The following is a 23,056-nucleotide window of genomic DNA, read 5'->3' on the forward strand; positions in this document are numbered from 1 at the left end:
CTCATTGGAGGAGGCTAGGTGAAGAGTACCTGGAACTGCTTTGCACCACTTTTGCAACTTCTCGAGGGCCTTCAATTAGTTCAAAACGAAACATTAAAAAAAATTTAATTCTTATCATGGAAAGCCTCTCTCCCTTCTAGATCTGTCATCTACCCAGGTCCCAAGCTTGCACACACACACGCACACAAACACACACACAGATATGCATGCAATGGTAACCACTGTTATCTGTTTCTTAACCCTTCTAGCTATTGGCACTTATAAATAAGTAAATATATATTATTTTCTCTTCTTCTTTACACAAATAGTAAATACACACTGTTCTCACTTATTTCACTTAAAATTGACAAGATTTTTGAAAATCAGTATATAAAGAGCTTTCTCATTCCTTTTCTTTTCTTTGGTACTTCTTTGCATAGTATTCTCTGTTGGTACTTCTCTGCATAGCATTGTATGAATGCTGTAGAGTTCTTTGCTAAAGATGTCTTGGGAAGGGGTTACATCGCATGGTGTCTTAGTCCATTTGGGCTGCTGTAAAAAAATGCCTTTGACTGGGAGTTTATAAAAAATAGAAATTGATTTCTCACAGCTCTAGTGGCTGAAAGGCCCAAGATCAAAGCACAGACAGATTTGGTGTTTCAGGAGGGCCTGCTTCCTGGTTCATGGACGGCACTTTCTAAGTCCTCAGATGGTGGAAGGGGCGAGGGGTCTTTCTCAGGTCTGTTTTATAAGGGCACTAATTTAATTGATGAGGGCTCTGACCTGAAGACCTAATTAGTTCCCAAAGGCCACCTCCTAATACCATCACCTTAGGGGTTAGGATTTCAACATATAAATTTGAAGTGACACAAACATTCAGATCATAGTATCCAGTATTCACAAAACCTTTTAAATCGCTTTTAAACATCTGGCACTCTCTGACTGCAGCTAGTCAAATCTTTGCCCTTCTCCTTCCCTCCCCTTCAGTCTCAAAACCAAGCAGCTTGCCCTAGCTCACTACATCTCCCCTTGTCCCACCCCTTCTGCTGTGCCCGCCCACCCAGCCTGCTGCTCCAGGCCTTTTCCTCCTGAACACCCTTTCACTTTTGCTCATTGTCTCCCTGTGTTCCTCCAGTCATGAAGAACAATGTAACACAGTAGTCCCCAAGTGTGAGCATGCATCAGAATCATCTGAAGGGTTTGTCACACTCAGAATTTGGGGTCCTATCCCCAGAGTTTCTGATTTAGTAAGTCTGAAACAGGGTCCAAGAATTTGCATTTCTAACAAGTTCCAAGGGGATGGTGATGATGCTGGTTCTGGGACCACACTCTGAGAACAGCTGACATAACCGAAGTCCTGTAGCACCACATAGTAAAGATCCTTTCTCCTCCTTGAAGGGGCTTCTTTTAAATACTTCCCGCTTCATCCCATACTGTGCACAGTGAGGGCGTGGGAGGAGAGAGGAAGCAGCCATGAGAGAGGGGGATATGCTGGTGGTCTCACCTGTCTCACCCTCTTGCCAGGTGGTCAAAATGATGATCGTCGTGGTGTGCACCTTCGCCATCTGCTGGCTGCCCTTCCACATCTTCTTCCTCCTGCCCTACATCAACCCAGATCTCTACCTGAAGAAGTTTATCCAGCAGGTCTACCTGGCCATCATGTGGCTGGCCATGAGCTCCACTATGTACAACCCCATCATCTACTGCTGCCTCAATGACAGGTGAGAATCCCAACCCCGTGAGCTCTCCAGGGGCCACAAGACCATCTACATACACAGTGGCCAAGAGGCCATCCTAAATGAGTAAACCCAGCTGTGAGACAAGAGGGACAAGTGGGGACTGCAGCTAACTTTTCGTCACACAACTCAGCCTGGCTGGTTATCACCATCCAGGAATGGGAGCCCGGAGTGGACTGATTTTCTTTTTTTCTTTTCCAAGGGGAACTAGAAATCCATATTATTGTCCAAAGTCTTCTGATTCGTAAATACTGGCAACTAGTGGGGGAATTAAAAATTTCTGTGGTTAATACATGTAAGGCAGGTCTGCAAGCTGGATCCAGGCTCCAGGCCATGGCCTGTGAGTTTGTTCCTCTGCTCTATGGATCCAGCACGCAGCGGGCTATGCATACAGAAAGAGAATTTCAGCCCCCCACAGAGCACATTCACCCTCTCTGATCTCTCACTGTCTTCTTTCCATTCCATCTTATGATCTGAGCAGCTTTACTCATTTTCTTCCAGCAGTTCCAGCAGGACAAGGTAAGGCAAAAAGGAATTGTGACCCCAGAGGCCTGATTCCTACCCTCACTTAATCAAACAGGTTGGGGAGAGCCATCCTGCAGCAGAAGCCAACATCAGAGAAGTAAGAGAAGGCAGAGCCCATCAAGAATGGTGGTCAGCAGTAGGGAATTCACCATGGGGTGCAGAGGGCTCCCAAAAGCAGGCAAGGACACATAGTGGCTGCAGCACAGTCTGTCATCCAGAGCACCACCAGCCTCTGGATGGGGAAGGAGGCGGGAGAGGAATAAAATGCTTGTTACCATCTTTATATCCATCAGTCCTCAGCCTGTAAGGTGCCTGCTGTGAATTAGACACTCAGGTACTAGGAATCTGGGGAAAGACATTCTCTTCAACTTGACCAAAGGGTCTCTGTTAGTCTAACTCACACATTCACCCTTATTTCTAAGAGTTTCATGACCCACCTACAGTTTTTTTAGGTTAAGGCTAGCAGCATGCCTTTAAGTAAAGGTTAATTCTTCCTATTTAACAACCAGAGAAACTGAGGCACACTGAAGGAACATGATTGGCAGAGAGTCCTCCTTCAGTTAACAGGCTACTCGAGGGGAAGGATATGTGTTTTTACCACCCAGTAACTAGCACAGTGCTGTGCACATAGTAAATACTTGGTGAATGCGTTTTGTGAGGTCGAATTGACCCAAAGTCTGCTGACCCCATGTGAGGGGAGACAGCATAGTTCAGGGCCACCCCCAGTAAAGACGTATTTCACATAAAGATTGTTCCAGTGTTGGAGTTTTTTTCTAGTCTTGGATTTGACCTTGTTGACTGACCCTTAAGCCTTTTTGGCCTCAGCATCTCCAGCTGTCATTTAATTTTAAAAACAATAACAGAATCACGCTTGGGTATGTCCATGTGTTAACAAGCTGATGCAGTGGTGGGCAGCCCTCTGAGCAGGCCGTCCCAAAGGGTCACCTCTTCATCTGCTCACTCTCCAGGTTCCGTCTGGGCTTCAAGCATGCCTTCCGGTGCTGCCCCTTCATCAGCGCCGGCGACTATGAGGGGCTGGAAATGAAATCCACCCGGTATCTCCAGACCCAGGGCAGTGTGTACAAAGTCAGCCGCCTGGAGACCACCATCTCCACAGTGGTGGGGGCCCACGAGGAGGAGCCAGAGGACGGCCCCAAGGCCACACCCTCGTCCCTGGACCTGACCTCCAACTGTTCTTCGCGAAGTGACTCCAAGACCATGACAGAGAGCTTCAGCTTCTCCTCCAATGTGCTCTCCTAGGCCACAGGGCCTTTGGCAGGTGCAGCCCCCACTGCCTTTGACCTGCCTCCCTTCATGCATGGAAATTCCCTTCATCTGGAACCATCAGAAACACCCTCACATTGGGGCTTGCAAAAAGGGTCAGTATGGCTTAGGGAAAACATTCCATCCTCAAGTCAAAATATCTCAATTCTTCTCTATCTTTGCTACCCTCATGCTGTGTGACTCAAACCAAATCACTGAACTTTGCTGAGCCTGTAAAATAAAAGGTCGGACCAGCTTTTCCCAAAAGCCCATTCATTCCATGATTCTGGAAGTGACTTTGGCTGCATGTGAGTGCTCATTTCAGGATGAATTCTGCAGCACAGCTGCAGACCCAGAAGACTCATTTTCCTGGAGCCCCGTGTTACTTCAATAAAGTTATCTCAGATCAGCCTCCTGCAGCTGGAGGCTCCTATCACCCCAGCCTACACTTGACAGGGTGAACAAAAGAAGGCACCACATAACATCTAAATGAAAAATTTAGCCCTGTCTTCTAAGCATCTGTGAAAAGAAACATATGTATTCCCCTTTTTGGCATCTCAGTATTTCAATATATTTATACATCATGAGATTGAGAACCTCGGGCTTCCACATTATGTCCCCATGACTGTCCTGAGCAGCCGACGCAAGCAGAATATGTCCACTGATACCTGCTAATGTCTCTTACAGACCAGGAATTGGGAGACTTGCACTACATTTAATGTGTAGCTGACCCTCTTTTCCTACTTGTAAACAAGGGGACTGAACTAGATAATCTAAGCGTTCCTTCAATTCTTAACATCCCGTGGTTCAAGGATTGTACGAGTTTTTTGTTTGTTTTACAAAAAAAACAAAACGAAGAATAAAAGAATAGGAGCAGTGGTCTCGTAACTAATACCCAGTTCCTGGAGATGTAGCAACTGCTAAGGCCATCTGTAACTATCCATCTCAGACATTCTCCGATTTATCTTAAAATCCTGAGTACATTCCTTCTCCTGGAAGGTTTTGGCCTTTGACAGAGCAGAGAACTTCATGCCAAGGCCTGCATCCATCCAGCTTTAGCAGGCAGAATTTCATAGCTGCAGAACACTGTCAGAGAAGACAAATGTGGGCTTCCTGCTTTAACCTTTTGGGTATTTTAGGGTGGGGCCCTAACCTTCATCCTTAGTTTTACACTAGCATCGTGCTCATATGTGCGACAAGCAAGAAGGCTGCACTTTGCAGCTGCACTTCTGGGAAGAGGGCATCTTGCATCTTCCCTTCAGACTCTCTGAATGTCTCCTCCCTGCTCCATGGCTTTGCCAGCTTCCTGTCTCTAAGGGATAGAATGACTCATCAACCCTAAAAGACAGTCAGTCTTCCAAGAGCCATGAACTGAATGCTTTATATCCTAATTTAGATTTAGAGTTTCCAGAAGGTGAGCATGCAGTTTTCTTTTTTTTTTTTTTTTTTTTTTCTGTCTCTCAGATCTGTTTTTTCCAGTTATGGCTGGAAGCAGAAGCTTCATGTAACATCCATGAATGTCCTCCTGGTAGTTTGCATAATGGATGCACATGTGCCACATCCATAGCATAAGGGGAGAACAATGCACGGTTTACAGCCTTTGCCAGCCCTGCTGGCTCTAATTCTACCAGGGCATCCACAGGCCTGAGGGAAGAAGCAACAGTATAAGCCAGAAAACCTTGAGAACCACATTCTCTAAAGCAGCATGGAAAGTATTAAATAAACTAAGTGAAGCCAGATCACTGCAGATATATAAATGGAAGACAAAATTTAGCAGCAACAAAAGTTAGGGCCCTAAGCATTAGTCATACTTCCAATAGAGAATCTTGCTGTGTATGGATTACTCACTTTGGAAGAACGTAGAGCTAACATGATTATGAGAAGTACCTGAGAAGACGGTGTCAAGAAGTTGGGGACATCCCATCTATGGAAGTGAAGGTTAGAGTTGAGCTCAATGAGGATTAACTGAGTGCCTGCTCTGGACTTTGCCCTGAGCTGGGAACACACAGACCCTGCAGCTCTTGAGGAGCCTACCTTATTGGCCATTACTAACTAACTCACCAGTCCTAGTGAGTCTAAGCTGCCCAGCAGTCTTGGAGGCATCTGAGAGGACAGATTCTCTGCAGCATTCTAAAAACCCACAATCAACATGGGCAGTCAAGCCAAAGACTGGGACCTTTGGAGAGCCTCTGGAATGAGGGTTCTCTGGGGTACTTCCAAAGGGAGCTGGCAGTCAGTCCAGGGGACCTAAAGGAATATGGTTGAACAGCATCATTTCTGTGCATAGTAAGAGGGAATGTTGGGTGGTCTGGGCAGTTTCCAGTATGGCAAAGCATCTGCTTGGAGAGTGCCAGCAAGCCTTCTTCTGACCCAGTCTCCAATGTCCACTAACTTATAAAAATGTCATCAACTCCCACATGTGACAAACACCATGATTTGTACTGTGCATGGGTCACATTCTTATTCTAGAAATGCGTCACCCTGTGTTTATCCAAGTGTGTTTCCTTGGTGTACTGTCCAGTAGTAATAGAATATGAAATATCAAGGAACCATCTTTGTTACGTGACTTCCAAAATATGAGATCTCATTGCTGTCACTATGATATTTGTATTGTGCCAATCTCTTCCTCCTCTTCCTCCTCATGCTTTCTCAGGGAGGAGCCCTGATATATATCATTAACTCACAGTTCCCAGACCACAGTAATTGAGAGGTGGTGGTAGGGCCTTTATCGGAGAAGCTAGAGAACAAGAGTCCTTCTCCTCCTTAGCCCCCAACAGAATGCTAAGAGATAAAGACTGAGTGGAATCCTGGAGAAAAGGGACTCAGGAACTGACCTCACTGGCCTGATTTGTGGGGAGAAGAGTATAAGTGGAGAGGGGCCATTCCTGAGGTTTCCATGTTTTCCAGCCTGATCTCCTGGAAAGAATCTTTATACAGAAATAAACTATGTATTTCACTCTCTCATGCCTCTGTCTCTTCTCTAGGGGTCCTAAACATCCTATAGGACACTAAATGGGATGGTACTAGGAACCCTAATAACTTGCATAGCTAGAAGGATGGAATCAATGTTCAGCAAACTCTCAACTCTGTGATGAAATGGGTTGGGAAGATGTGGGAACAGTTCCCAGGTTGAGATCTGGGAAGGGAGGTGGGATTATGTGAAATACCAGTGATGTTGCCTCTGAATAGAGCTGTGTCAGGATGCAGACACAACAGAGTTATAAGCACAAGAGTTTTCGTAGGACAGGAGGTTGGGGGGAATAACATCTGAGAAAGACAAAGGGGAAAGAAAGCAGAAGTACTCAGGGACAGCCTGCAGACCACCATGCCAATCTGACACCTGGGAGAAAAGGGATGGTTAGGAAGAGCCTCAGACTGTGGTGCAGCTCCCAGCCCAACACTCACAAAGATTGCCCAGAGAGACATTGCACGTTAGCAGAATGGCCAGGCCTGATGCCCTGCTGTGCTCAGCCACTGGCTGGGGCTCTCTAGGGAAAGTGTTCTGTGTTTGAACACCATGGTGGTTGCTGAAGCCCTGCAGCTGGAGGCTGTCAGCCAAGTGCCCTGCCATTCTTCCTCAAAGAGGGATCTGAGCCATGTACCTCCACAACTACCACCCAAGCTTTGATCCAGCCCCCTGTGTTTGAAAACATGACAGGAAACCTGTGGCAGGCTTTGAAACATCAGTGATAATCCCTGTGAGCCCTGGCAGTCTGCCTCCTACACCTTGGGTTGCCTGTCCTCTGTGCCACCTCACCCCTGGCAGCTCCATCAAAAGAACAATAAGCAGCTGGTAACAGACTTGTAGTGGCAACAACTGCAAAGGCACTGAAAGAGGGAGTTTTGAGAAGATAGACTATCCAACACAGTTAGTATCAGAAACAAGTAATAAAGATGTTTTATTTAAATTGAGGCATCTTCAACAGGGGTATGTGGATAAGCTTTAAGGAATCCACAAGTCCCCTCCAAGATCCCCACAAACCATATGTCAAACATTGTGTGTGTTTAATAAGAGGTGCAATTAAAGCTGAATCTTCTCAAAAGAAATCATTCACCCTGTGCTCCCCAGGAGGAGAAGACAATTTAAATTGTTTATAAAAGAGTGGCAAGAACTGGAGACTTTCAGAGCGGTGAGAGGCAGATGAGCCCCGGGAGAACCAGAATGGTTGCTGGGAAGCTAGAAACAGCTTTGGAATAAAATCATAGCTCACCTCAGATACTCAGATGAGTTAAAGCTGTAGAATGTCATTTAAAATATTTGTGGCAGTAAAAACGCCAAATTCATGATGAAGGGATATGCTCACTCTTCACTTGTTAGCTGAGGGAAGACTATGAATTGAAGAAATTATAAATCAAGAAATAACACAGGATGCAGAGCGCAGACATTCCCGTGCAGAGGCAAGGTCGTTTTCACTTATTCCTAGGCATGTGTGGCCTGCCTGCACAGTGAAAGTGCTCAGCCTTGGGCACCACAACTGGCTTTAGTAATACTCTCTAATGGAGCTCCTGAGCTCAGAATCCAAGAGCAGTATTTCAGTCACAGCTCCCAGCACAGTGGGTATGGTGGGGACACACCAAGAATGTTCTTCTCCTTCATCTTCAAAGGTGAAAGGAGCATCTGATTGTAGAAATTGCTTCTCTGAACCCCACAGGCAATGCTCTGAGACACTGTTATTTATTTCTACCCAGTTCAGGAAAACAGAGGAAGAGGACAGAGGCCATGGAGCCTCATATCTCACAAGCACCAAATTCAGCATCAAGGAGTTGCATGCTTTGGTCCTGGCTTCTCTCTCAAGCTGGGCATCTTGCAAGGGGAAAAGACTGACAATTAGAAACAAGTGACTAAAAAACATCAGCAATGACATGAACCCTAAGGGCCAGCTGCACTGTCGCAGTCACTATCTGATGGCATGTTAGCTGTACATATTCCAGTTGCTGCAGAGATTTTCATACAGATTCAAAACTAGGTTCCCTACATTTTGTGTATCTCTCTCTCTCTTGCTCTCTCTTCCACCTTCTTTCCTTCCTTTCTTTCTTCTTTTTACTTCCAGTTTCTGTTTGTTTTCTACTCTTTCATCTGACACTGCTCCCAACCCTGGAAGCCCTCTCCTCCCAGCGCTCTCTATGCTGAAATCTCTAGGTTTTATCTCACTACTCTAGATGCTTTACTGATGCACTAATTAATATAAGACTTGGTATGTGTTATAGACTGCAGCTTTGTGTCCTTCCCCAAATTCAAATGCCGAAACCATCACCCAATGTGATGAGTTGAGGGCTTTGGGAAGTAATTAGGTCAGAGGGAGGTGCCCTCATGATGGGATTAGTCCTTTATAAGAGACACAAGAGAGCTTGTATCTCTTTCTCTTCTCTCTGCCATAGGAAGGACAAGGTAAGAACATGGCCATCAGCAAACTGGGAAGAGTGCCCTGACCAGAAACTGACCATATTGACACAGCGACCTTGGACTTCTAGCTTCCAGAACTGTAGGAAATAAATTTCTATTGTTTATGCTACTCAGTCTATGGCATTCTGTTATAGCAGCCCCAGCTACCTAGGACAATGAGAATCTATCCATCCCTACTCACAAATTCCCGTTACCTATCTCTCCAAAGCCCCTCACCCATCATATGTAGTCACCCACCCACACTCCCCCTTTATTCCCTAACCCTCTCACCCATTTTCCCAAACTGAGATGGCTTTCACAGCAGGGTGCTCAAGTTGGTCCCAACACTAAAAAGAAGCAGGTGAACAGACAAAGGCACTACAGCTGTTCTACACCAGCATACAGGACCTCAGAACTCATCCCCAGTGATCACCACAGGCAGGCGGCCCTTGCCTTTCCTGTGTGCTCCCCTCTTGCTGCAGAGCTCTTTGGCCTGGATGTTCATCTGTATACTAAATGGGATGGGAAAAGGCACACAGTACAAGATACCCCCAAGGTCCTTGCTTGATAGAGGAAAAGGGCACATGAGTGAAAATAGAAATGTGTGCTCCTAAAAGTTTGAAGCCCTGAAAAGTGGAAGAACAAAACTGCTTCCTTCCCTCTCCCCATTTCAAATGTTATAATAATGACTACGATAACAACAGGCATTACCCTGTAGATCTTCTGCCAAGCACTGTATGTGCATTATCACATTTAATCCTCATACTCCGTGAAATCAGTATCATTGTCCTTAATTTAATTTGAGAACAATGGGGCATAGTTGAAGTAACTTCTCTGAAATTTCTTTGCCAGAAGTGAATCTCAGTGATGACCAATTCCAAAAGCCCAAGGTCTTAAGAAAGATCCTCTTCTGTCTCTTTTATTTATCATATTCCTGGACCTCTATCCTTTTCTTAAAGATGCCCCAACCCAGGCTGGCATGACCTCCCTACACACATTGCCAGGAAGCTAGTTGATATGGTAGTATTTCAAGGAGCAGCAAGCTTCCATAAACCCATTAGATCACTGGACAAATATTCCAAAGGGTAAATTGTCTTCACAGTCACTATAGTCATCCCTACGATTAGGTAAGATGTGCAGCCAGACTCTAACTATGATTTGAAGAGTGCTTGTCAAGATTTCCCGCTGAAATTAATCTTGGTACATTTAGTCTTGAGTGCACAAAATTCCCCAGATATCTATTTCTTTGGAGAATAAAGTCTTCTTTTAGAAAGACAAATGTCATTGGGCAGGATAATATCTCATGTTTACAACTAACAAGTTAGATAGCCCTGTCCTGCCCATAAGGCCAAACTCACCTAGATATTGGGGTCAGGAGTGTGGAGTGGGACTGCTTGATTGCCTGAGAAAATGAGGGTGTCCTGAGGCTAAGATGAGCCAGAAAATTATCTAAAAGGCTGCCCACAGGATTGCTGATTCAGGAAAGAAAGGTAAGCTCAGTACCCAAGCAAAGGAACCAGGAATTTGAAAACTAAAGGGACCAAGTGAATTGTTTTCAAACCCTAATGTGCATAATTTACTTAGTAAGTTTGCCAAAATCTGGATTCCTGGCCTCAATCCCAGAGATCCTGAGTGCTGGCTAGGCCAAGGAATCTGCATTTTAACAAGCAGATCAGTGATTACAGTGCAGATGGCCCATGGCACCACCAGAGTAGGCAAAATAGAAACAGAAAATGGGCTGGAAAGTAGATGAGGAGGGGCTTTAACAGGAAAGAATGAAGTATGAGCAGGTGAACGGAGGGGATTCCTAACATGCAGGCTTGCCTCACATGGTCAAGGTAGCCTCTCAAAGGACTGGGCATGAGAAGCTGACTGGGTGCATGGATGCAGGGTCAGCACCACCAGAGGGAAGAGAGACAGTGAGAGGAGCTGTAGGGAGGCGGGGTTACCACCCAATCCACTTCTCAACTTTGCCCTATCTGGACATTCCCAGTGTTATTTTTTCCAAAATTTTAATTCTATTCCTCTGAAGGAAGGAAGTTCACTATCCTCCATCTACTACTCCAGGTTTTAGTCTTCCTTTATGGAAATCTGCCAAATCAAAACTAAAATCTAACACTTTCACTTTCTAGATTTTCAGACATATGACATAGCAGCTGACTTCTGGGAGGCGCTAATCTTGAGTGGTGTTCAACTCAGAGTGGAATTGTTTGTGTTTCCTAAATTCTAAAACAATTCCCAGAGCATTTTATGGGAAAATATTTTTATACAATCCTAACATTCAACCCAATTTTATGGCTTTGTTGATTACTTACAGCTTCCCTTTTATGCTCCACTCAGATTCATATCCAAGCAAGGAAAGAAGTCTATATAATAGAGCAATATTGTTTATGTGGGCAGTGGGGAAGAGCGAGAAGGAAATCGAAAAGCAACTGAGACAAAAACAGCAGAAGTCAGATAGATTTTTCTCTTCTAACAAGTAAAAAATAATAATAATAAAAAAGCTATAACCCACAACTCTTCCCAGTTTTATCCATCTTTAGATAACAGTACTGGGTTCCATGATATATCATGATGACAGGAACAGCCTCCAGCATGTGGTTAGGAGCTGGGTACACAGTATCTGCATATTCCTTTTTGGCTACATAATAAGAGAAAGGCTAATTGTGAGATTTCCCAAAACCCATTCTTTCAACACATATTTACCAAAACCCTAGAAATATTTCTTCACAGAATATAACTCATTCCCATGGACGGAGGGCAATGTTGGTGTTTTGATACACCAGAAATAATCTTTGATGACCCCTGTGACAAGAAATATAAAACATCCTTCGAGCCAGGGCACCTAGCTCTTCATTCATTCACTCTTTGATCTCCTGCAACACACCAGGCCCAGTGCTGGCATCAGGATGCAACAGGAGTAAAAACAGACATGGTTCCCACTAGAAAACAGCTTTCAGGCTTATGGAAATGTATGCTAATCAAATCACCCCACTAATGAGAGTATAATTAACAGCTGAGATAAAGATGATTAACGGAAAAAAGGCTCTTTTATGAGAGCCTGTAACAATAACAAAAAAACTGGATCCACAACTTGAGGTCAGGAAAATCTTCCCTGAGAAAGTGAGACCCTGAAGAAGAGCAAGAGTTCATTAGACAGAGAAGGGAAAGACTTTTCCAAGAACTGGTGTGGAGAAAGTCCTGACTAAAGAGAATATAGCATTTTTGAGGTACTGAAAAAATAAGAAGAATGTGCCTGCTTGGAAGAGGGAGGAGAGCGTAGTAGGTGAGGCTGGAAAAGAGAGGGGCAGAGAGTGTTGGAGAACCTTGTAGGCCATGATAAGAATTAGCAAAGGAAGTCACCAAAAGATTTAGGAAGTGATAGGATCAATCTGCTTTTGGAAAAGATCACTTCAGCTGAAGGGAAGCTAAATTAAAAGACAATTGCTATCATTCAAGGAAGAAGAGATGGGGTCTTGGGCTAAGTTGGTGGGTGTGGATGGGTAGGAAATGGATGAATTTTAGAAGTGTTTAGAAACTATATGAGAAACTTTTGTTTGGTGATGGCACTGGTTGTAAGAAGAGGGGAGGTCTCAAGGGTGAATTTGGCTTTTCTTATGTAACTAGTTGAATGGTGCCACCATTTATTGAAACAAAGAACATTGGGATACCGAGCTTGGGAGAGGAGAGAAGCAGAAATATTATGGGTTTGATTTAAACATGCTATGTGAGATAACTTTTAGACGTCAAAGAAGGCATCAACTAAGCAGTTGGGCTGAGAATATAAATTTGCAATTCAATTACAGATGGCAGTCGATGCTATGGGCATGAATAAACTTGCCAAGTGTGATAGCACTGGGTAATCAACTGCAACTTTTAATAGCTGAGTAGAAGAGGAGTCAGATTGTGCCCAGAGAGAAGAAAAGAAAACAGGAAATGTGGTGTCTTGGAGGCCAATGAAAGAGAATATTCCAAGAAAAGATTTCTGTGATGTTGAATACTGAGAATTAGTAGAGAAAGAGGGGAATAGAAAATGCCTGGTACGTTTAATGATAAAAAGATCAGTGGTGGCCTTACCAAGAGCGTTTGAAAGGAGTCACGAGTTAAAAGCAGATCACAGTGAGCTGAAGAATGAACACATGATGAAGAAAGAAATTGAAATGCAAACCTACAGAACTCCTTCTAAAAGGCTAGTTTAGAAGTAGAGGGCAGAGAAGATGGTAGCTAGAGGTAGTATGAGACCAAGGGAGATATTTTAAATTTGTATTGGTTGTTCAAGAAAATAGACTTGAACATAATTTCCTGCCTCGAAGGATAATCCTTTTGAGAAGGCATAGCTGAATATACAGGAGAGAAAACAGAATTATTATTGGACAATTTCTGAGAATGCAGGGCAGTGGAAAGTAGAGCACAGCAGGAAGATGGCAGACAAAGGGGGAAGGCAGTCTAGCAGACTCAATGGTTGGATATCAGAGAAATTCTTCTGGCTGATGGTTTCAATTTTCTCTGAGATGCAGAAAGCAAGGTCTTCTACTAGGAAGGAGGCAGGAAGTTGTGGAACAGGGCTATAAGCATACAGAAGATTTCAAATAATCATTGCAGATTCCCTAGAAACTGTGATTTAGTAGTTCTGGGGCAGTGCCTCCAAATCAGCATTTTAAACAAATCACACAGCTGATTCTGATACAGGGACCAGGCTTTGAGAAACACTGGCCAAGAGTTTCAAGACATGTTCCTTTTTCGGACCTCATGTGAAACCCACCATCAAGAGCAGAAGAAATAGATGTTTCCAAAAAGATCATACTGGAGTACACAATTCCAGGGAATTGTTTGACCAAAGCAGCTCTGGAGCCATTCTTGACCTTATGGGAAATTTAATAGATCTTAATTCAGTTCCAAGGCACTCAATATTAACTCAAACTAGTCTTTTATTCTGAATTTAGGTCCTTGTTCTAATAACAAGGTGCAATGACCTGAAGGTTTGTGCCCCCACCTCCAAAATTCATGGGCTGAAACCTAATCACCAATGTGATGGTACTTGGAAGAGGGTCCTTTGGGAAATTAGATCTTGAGGATGAAGCTCTCATGAATGAGCCTAGATCTGTATAAAAGAGACTCCAGAGAGGTCTTTGTTCCCCTTTGTCATGTGAGGACACAGCAAGAAGACAACTGTCTATGAACAGGGAAGAGAGTCCTCACCAAACACTGAATCTGCTGTTGCCTTGGTCTTGGACTTCCCACCCTCCTGAACTGTGAGAAAAAAATGTCTGTTATTCAAGTCTATGGTATTTTTCTTACTAGCTGGATCAGACTTAGAGACCAGGATTATATTTTGTCCATGTTCCACTCAACCATGTTCCACTCAACCCTTCCATCCCCAGAATTACCATGAGTTACAACACTAATCCTTATCTAATTTACCTATGAGAATTCCAGGGTAATGATACATGAGTATGCACAAAAAGATAGATCAACACCAACTTCACCCAGCTTAATTTTGAAAGAATAACTGTACAAGTTTTACAAAAGCATTGTAACTATGCCAAGATTATACATCTTGATACAAAAATAATTTCTGTCCATGAATTTGAAGCCTGAGGATAGATTAATGAACTCTACAAAGGGTCTTACTTGGTTTTTGGTCATCTTCTTAATGAAATTCCCCTCATCTTTGCTTGGTTAACTGCCGTTTATCCTTCAAATCCTAGATCAAATGTTACTTTCTTGGAAATGTTTCCCATCACCCTCAGTCCCATTCCAAATAGATCCCCACATTTATTGTCTCTTATATCATCCTGTCCTCTTCCTTCATGGCACTATCACAATTTCTAATATAAATTATTTGTATGAATTTTTTAAAGTATGTAATATCTATTAGACTGTAAATCCTATGGCAAGGAATTTAGTTTTGCTTTACAATGTACACCCATTTCTTAGCATGGTATTTGGCACAAAGTGCTGATTTTAGATTAGATTAGCTTAATAAATATCTTTTGAGTAAATACAGTAAATGAGTGAATAAATAATTGAGATAGAATGAAGTTTAATAGGGGCTGATAATATTATAGCTGTGTTTGAAATCTAATTTTTCTTCATACTAAATATTCAATTAAGAGATCCAAATCTGAAATATGTCTCTAGAGTGAAGCTAGCAGAAGGTTTAAATATTACTTGTAGAGAAATAGCTCTATGATTAGGAAAAAATAATTAGTTATCCCTTTTTGAAGATGGGTAAACCCCATTTTGAGTTTTCAAGGTACACAAGGAGACTATATTGCTTAATATTAGATGGTTCACAGATAGTGATATGCTGGTAAATATTTAATAACTGGCTCTCTGGAAAAAAATATTTTTGTAACAGTTGCTGGTTTTCCCAGTGTAAATATTACCACTGTGGCCAATTTCAAACTACCAATGATTTAATAACCATCTCACTAAATTTCTAAAAAAATGGACAATTGGCTCTCACAAGGTGGTACAGACCAGTTGTAGTACACTATTACAGACATGGTACTGAAGTGCTGAAAATTTTCTAAGTCACCATCTTCTCTGCCATGTTTGATAATATAACCCTTGGTAACTGAATCAAGGACTTCATTCAAGAGTTAGAGTAGATCAGGCCAGGTATGGTGGCTCGTGCCTGTAATCCTAACAATTTGGGAAGCCGAGGTGGGTGGATCACTTGAGGTCAGGAGTTTGAGACCAGCCTGGCCAACATGGGGAAACCCTGTCTCTACTAAAAATAAAAAAATTAGCCAGGCATGGTGGCGCATACCTGTAATTCCAGCTACTCAGGAGGCTAAGGCAGGAGAATTGCTTGAACCCAGGAGGCGGAGGTTCAGACCACTGAACTGAGATCAGACCACTGAACTCCAGCCTGGGTGACAGAGTGAGACTCCGTCTTAAAAACAAACAAACAAACAAACAAAGTTAGAGTAGATCAATAGATCAAACTTCTTTCTAAGAAAGAAAACAAATCTGGCATTTTTTGAAATTATCTCCATGGCTCATTTCTGTATAGAAGCAGGCTGACTTCCCCACTTCCGTCTGGGAATGATACTGGAGAGAGGCTTTCAACTTTAATAAATCTGTATAAACTACATCGAGTCATTTGGAACATCCCAGGGTCCACATATACATTAGGAAGTCAACCCTACACCATCCTTGCTGGTTTCCAGAGCAACATGTAGTGATAGCCCTCCAAGCGCTAGTCAGTCTAGCTGAGAGATGTGATACCCAGAAAAGAAAATCTAAGGCAGTGGCTCTCAAATTTTTTTGACTGGTCACTTAGTCAGAGAAAGCTATTCCAATAGACAAAATTCCATGAGGACAACACCTTGGAACAAAGACGTTTTGAGAAGATCATACAAACAGTAACTTCAGCAATACTGTTAATGCAAATATACATCATAGCCCATTGTGGGGCTAGCCAAACGAACTTCAGAAAAATAAATTAATACATTAAAAATCAAGCACAGTTTCCAAGGAAAAGTCCAATAAACTCAGGGTACTGCTATTGATGAAGTGATAAGAAGCCCTCCCATTCTCTGATCTTTGCAGTATTATCAAGCACTGTGGAGTAGCCAGACTTCTTGGCAGAATGCTGAATTAGGATCCTCAGCAAATTTTAGTATAATGTTAATGTGAGTTTTTTGAACACCAAATTTTAGTAACCCTTAATATTTCACTTAGTAGTTACTGGTAAGCAACTTACTGAAAGTCTCTAGAATTGCACATATTTGCCCTTAATTAATTTGTATTTTTTAAATTAGTTCCCTCCTCAACTGATGGATCCTTATGGCTTACTGCATGGCCAAGAACCATATCTGAGATGGGTTGTCTAGGAGTTGTGCAATCCAGCCATTCCTCTAGGTCCCCTCTGCTCTGTTACTTGATCCTATGAGGCAGCCCCATACTTGGACCACATTAGCTGTGGGTCCTGTTGGACACCTTCACTATGCTCTTGGCTAAAAACAACTAAATACAATCTGCTTCTGCATTTGCTATAAAACAGTTATTGTGAATATTATTAGTGTTTATTAATGCATCAATGTATTAATTACATTAATAATTATTAAATTATTTTTAAATAATGTAATTATTAATTACATTAATAATTATTACATTATTGAGGACCTTAACCATTATTAAATTATTAAAAACATTAATAATTATTAATTTAACAATGTAATATATATGTAATTTTAGATCATGCTGATGATAATAGTTAATGTTTATTTGAGTTTACTATGTGTCAATCACAAGTCTAAGCATTCAGCATGTTCTGCTTTGTTTAATCTTCATATATCCCTAAGGAAGAAGGTGCTATTATAAGTCCATTTAGCCACAATGTCACACCACACTCCTTAAATAATCTCTGCATGAGAATTTTTTTTGAAGTTTACTGTCAAGAAAATTTTGACTCTACTGGGAAACCGCTGTACTTCCTCCTTCCTGATCTTGAGTTGTGTAACATTCATTGCATGTCTTTTATCCCTGGATTCCAGAAACTTCACAATAGAATTTTGAGTCTCACACAGGCTGGTGTTATCTTATCATTAGTATACTTGTTTCCATGTATTTATCTTTGTCTGACTCCATTTTCATTTTATTTGCTTTGTTGCATATATTCTTGCTAATAATTGCCTCAGAACTTTTTGGAAAGAGGAAAAGCAGAAATAAATTTAATTAAACACACAAAAAATACACGCTTTGACTTTATCCTAAGAGCATTACACCTGAGGAATCAGTAAATGGAGATTGAGAACGACAGCCCCATCACTTGGGACAAGTTTGAAACAATTTGGGAAGTAAAATGTCTTTTCCTGGAGCTTCCAGGATATGATGGCTATTTGTATGTTTTAATGAGAATAGAGTTATTGACTCTCAGCTGGGGGAAGCCCTGAGATCTACAGTAAAGCTCTTGGCCAGAATATCAGAGGTCTTTAAAGGAGGTGGAATTTCTGCTATTATAGAAATCATTGGCTGGGCGCGGTGGCTCACGCTCGTAATCCCAGCACTTTGGGAGGCCGAGGCGGGTGGATCACGAGGTCAGGAGTTCGAGACCAGCGCGGCCAACACAGTGAAACCCCGTCTCTACTAAAAATACAAAAATTAGCCAGGTGTGGTGGCACATGCCTGTAGTCCCAGCTACTCAGGAGGCTGAGGTGGGAGAACCGCTTGAACCCAGGAGGCAGAAGTTGCAGTGAGCTGAGATCATGCCATTGCACTCCAGCCTGGGTGACAGAGTGAAACTCTGTCTCAAAAAAAAAAAGAAAAAAAAAAAGAAATCATCCCAGAAGCAGCTATCTTAGTACATATGCACCTATTCAGTTCCCTTTGCTGTAATATGAATACATTATTTAAGGGAAGTATTATATTTATAAAATATTTTAACCTTAAGCATGCATGTGTTGCTAGGGGTCAGAGGAACAAAGAATTATGCAACTATCGCACTCTGTTTCCTCTGGCAAATGAGTACAGCTGCTCATAAGAGTCAACATATAAGAAAATAATAATAATAATAATGTATTCAGAATAAAAAGGTTTATTACAACTCTTTTATCTAATGGGATATGATATTGTCAGTGGGCTTCAAGCAATGGATCTAGAAGTGCCAAATATTTTACTTTATTTATTTTTTGAGATAAAGTCTCACTCTGTTGCCCAGGCTAGAGTGCATTAGCACGATCTCGGCTCACTACAGCCTCCATCTTCGAGGCTCAAGCGAGTCTCCTGCCTCAGCCTCCCAAGTAGCTAGGATTACAGGTGTGAACCACAACACCCAGTTGATTTTTTGTATTTTTAGTACAGATGGGGTTTCACCACTCTGGCCAGGCTGGTCTTGAACTCCCGATCTCAGCTGATCCACCCACCTCTGCCTCCCAAAGTGCTGGGATTACAGGTGTGAGCCACTGTGCCCGGCCAAGTATTGCATTTTAGCAGCTATGGTGACCACAGAAATATGGTCATATGACACTTAGAATTTCTTGGGACATGTGGTTTAAAGCTTAATAACAATATCATTTACTAATTGAATTTCATCAAAAAAGAAATTTTAAACACAAAGTAATTGCACTTCTTTCTGTGTCTCTCATTAGACTTTTCTTAGCCAATTCCTGCTGTAGTTCCATGCAGACCTAGAACTCAGAATGACGTCAGCCCCTTTATCACTCTAATGGTTCTAGCCATCCTCAGCAATGGTGCTTGCAATCTAAATTTTGATTGCTCAGAATCTTGGACTTTATTAGAGGTCCAAAGGAGTTTTAATTACTTCCTTAAAAGTTTATGCTTCAACTGATGAGGATGATTTATTATGAACTTGTAATTTAAGAAAAAAAACTCTCAGTTTGTTCAATTTACTTCCTCTTAAACTTCTGTGCTCAGAATGCTTGATTAGGATCTAGGAATTTGTATCTGCTTTAAAGAATTTTTTAATCTAACAAAATACTCCAGATTTTCATTCTTTTTCTTTCTTTTCTTTTTAATTCCTCTCCTTAAAGCAAAAGGCACACCTGTAGCCTTTGGTTTAGGAGGTGTAAGAAGTATCTGCATCCAGAAAGAATGAGTAAGGCTCTGTTCATCCCACCCGTTCTCTATAGAACAGCATTTCTCAACTTCAGTGTGTGTAAATAACCCAAACATCTGGTTAAACTGCAACATCTGATTCAGTAGATTCGGGATGGGACCTGAGATGTGATTTTCTAACAGCTCCCAGGTGATGCTGCTGGAGCTGCCTCACAGACCACACTTAGAAAAGTGAGGAGCTGTAGTATCTGGAGCACTGCACAACACATGCAACTGTAAATTTACTAGTAGCCACATTAAAAAATTAAGAAGAAGTAGGCAGAAACAATTTAATAATATGTTTATTTAGCCTAACATATCAAAATATTATTTCAACATGTAATCAATATAAACATTATTAATGATATATTTACATTTTTTTTCATTCTAAATCTTCAAAGTCCAGTGTGGATTTGTCTTAGTCCATTTTATGTTTCTGTAACAGAATATCACAGACTAGATAATTTATAATAAACAGAAATTTATTTGGCTCACAGTTTTGGAGTCTGAGAAATCCAAAAGGATGGCACCAGCATCTGGCAAGGGCCTTCATGCTGTGTCATCCCACGACAAAAGGTGGAAGGATGAGAGAGGGTGAGAGACAGGAGAGGGCCAAACTTTCATAACAAACTCACTCCTGTAATAATGACATTGCTCCATTCATGAGGGCAGAGTTGTCATGACAATCATTTCTTATTAGCCCCATCTCCCAACACTGTTGCACTGGGGATTAAGTTGCTACCACACAAACTTTGGGAACATGTTCAAATCACAATGGTATTTTACATTTACAGCACATCTTAAACTACACTAACCACATTTCAAGTGCTCAGTGCTCACATGTGGCTAGTGGCTGCTGTATCGAACAGTGTAGGTCTAGAGGGTCTCACTGTTTCCTTGAAGAAATTCTGTCCAATAACTTTTGAGTGTTACAGAAATCTGTGAATGTCAGGATGTGAGATCACCCAAGATGACTATCTTTAGAGTGAGGGCTGCACCTAAGGTGAAAATGGCAGTTCTAATTTGAAAGATGAGTTTATTCAAAAGCAATACAGCCTCCCTGGGTGGCAAAAGCCTCTTGTGCATTGGCCCCAGACTTAGCATTGTCTTCTTTGCCTTGGCACTTCCCGGTTGCAAGTTAAACAAGGCCCGTGGATAAGAGAAGGCACAGAAGTTTTGAGGCCTGAAAGCAGTTTAAGGGGCTAGGTCAAAATGTATGAGATGGGAAGTAATAAGCCAGGACACAAGCAGAGACCAGGTAGTACAAGTCCTAGAAATCCTCACTTAGGGGTTTGAATTTTATTTAAGAGCAATGAGGAACCATTCAAAGGTTTTTAACAGAGAAATATGATCAGGCTTTCATTTGACTTATGTATTTATTTATTTATTTATTTATTTATTTATTTATTTATTTGAGACAGGGCCCCAGTCTTTTGCCCAGGCTGGAATGCAGCAAAGTGATCATAACTCACCGCAACCTCAAACTCCTGAGCTCAAGTGATCCTCCTGCCTCGGCCTACCAAAGCACTAGGATTACAGACCTAAACCACCATGCCCAGTACAGATTTTCATCTTAGAAAGTTCTGTTAGCAACAATGGAAACAATTTCTGAACGAAGACAAGATTGAAGGCAAGGAGACTAGTTAGAAAACTTTTTCAGAAATCCCAGTAAAAGATGATAATGGCCTGAGTTAGGACACTAGTTCTGAGGTTGGAATAAAAAGACAAACAAATTTTATTTATACTTTGGTGATAGATTAGCGAAAGAAAAATGATGAGAGAAGAATCAGGGATGATGCTCACATATATGAGACAGGGCCTAAAACAGAAACTCAAATTAGAACATCAAGAGGATTAATAAAGGCATTGTTGACAGAAGTGTGGGCAGGGTGTAGGGGAGCCACAGAGATCAAGCAGTCCCCAGAGGTGGAGCTTATACCACCCATAGGCCTGAAGGCACAAGCGAAAGCAGCAGTTACTTGACCTAGAAAGACAGTGTTGTGTAACAAGGGCTGCCATGAGAGAAACAGTGACCTCTGGTTGAACAACACAGCCAAAGAGAGGCAAACCAGCAGCATGAGTCTACGGGAAAAATATCCAGTTCTCACTCTCCTCCCTTCTTCTTGTTTCTTTATAGGACTCCCCATTGGCTGACCCCTCCCAGAAGCCAGAAAGCAAGGGAGTCCTTTGGTGTGGTCCATACAGCACCCACCTGGATGCAGAAGAGGATAAACAGAGAGAGGCTCTGGAGAGGTAATGGAAGATATCTGGCAAGCCAGTTTTCTGGCCGAGGTGGCTGTGTGGAGCCATTTGTTGAGATAGAGGACAGCAGGATGCTGGTGTGGAAGGAAGAGGGTTATCGTGTGTCTCAGACTCACACTCATCCCTGGAATCTCTTTCTAGTTGATGTGATCTTGTAACCCCCAATCCTCAACTCTTTCTGTCAAGACCCCCAAAAAAGAAGGGAGAATCACCATGAACTTGTAACAGCTCCTTATGGTCTCCCTGATTGCTTTCCAGCTCTACAATCCATTCTCAACACACCTCTGCAAATATCAATCAGGTCATGTTTTGATTGCCTTGCTTAAAGGCCTTTAGTGGTTTCCCACTGCTCTCAGAATAAAATCCAAACTCTCAGCCACAACCCACAAGGTGCTGTAGATCTGGGCTCTGCCCTGCCTTTGACCAATCTTTCAGCCACTCACCCCACACTCTCTTCTGTCCAACCCCCACTCACTATGGGGTGTACTTCTCCCAGATCCCCATATGTGGGCAGTGGGTTCCCTCTCAGCTCCCCATTAGCTCTCTGGGGAGTACTCCCAGACCCAACCAAAGTAGGAGCTCCCCCATCCCAGGTTCCCTAGCACTTATTATGACATGAAATTGTCTTACTTTTTACTCTCTTCTTCCAGCAGGAAAAAAAGCTCCAGTATATACCTAGGTATCTTGCCAGTCTTATAATTGCTGTTATCCTCCAGCTAGAAAAGGGCCTGGCCCATAGCTAGGGCTCAAAAAATACACGGTACATTGACCACAAGTATGAATGAGTACAAAATGCCAGTCTCACAAATGGATCATCTCAGAGGAAGCAAGTGGGTTTCCTACTCTGACTCTGAGAGCTGTACAGCTAGGACCTGAGCTGGGTGCAGGGCCTAGGCCTCCATGAAGACCCAGGGCCATGTATGCATGATCTGGTGCATGATCTGCACATGAGGTTCTCATATACATGAACATATACCTGTGGAAATTTAAAGAAAGGAGAATATGTTAAATTAAATACTACCCTTCATGCACATTACCAATACCCCCACCTCAGAGGTAACACTAGTAACAGGTCCCTGTGCAGTCCTCCCTACTCTACACTTAAATACATATATTATATATATATATATATATACACATACACATGGTATATATTATACATCCATATATAAGCTATGTATATATAAAGTATTTAAATATATATACTTATCTACTTCTGCTTTTAAAATACAGATATATACTTTAAATGTATACACACATGTCTATGGATACATGTATATTTAAATACAAGCATATATATACTTCTGTACTTCTACATTTAAATATATAAATGGGTTGGCTT

The sequence above is a fragment of the Pongo abelii genome, chromosome 12 (genome assembly GCF_028885655.2).
Source record: "Pongo abelii isolate AG06213 chromosome 12, NHGRI_mPonAbe1-v2.0_pri, whole genome shotgun sequence".
In the NCBI taxonomy this organism is placed as follows: Eukaryota; Metazoa; Chordata; class Mammalia; order Primates; family Hominidae; genus Pongo; species Pongo abelii.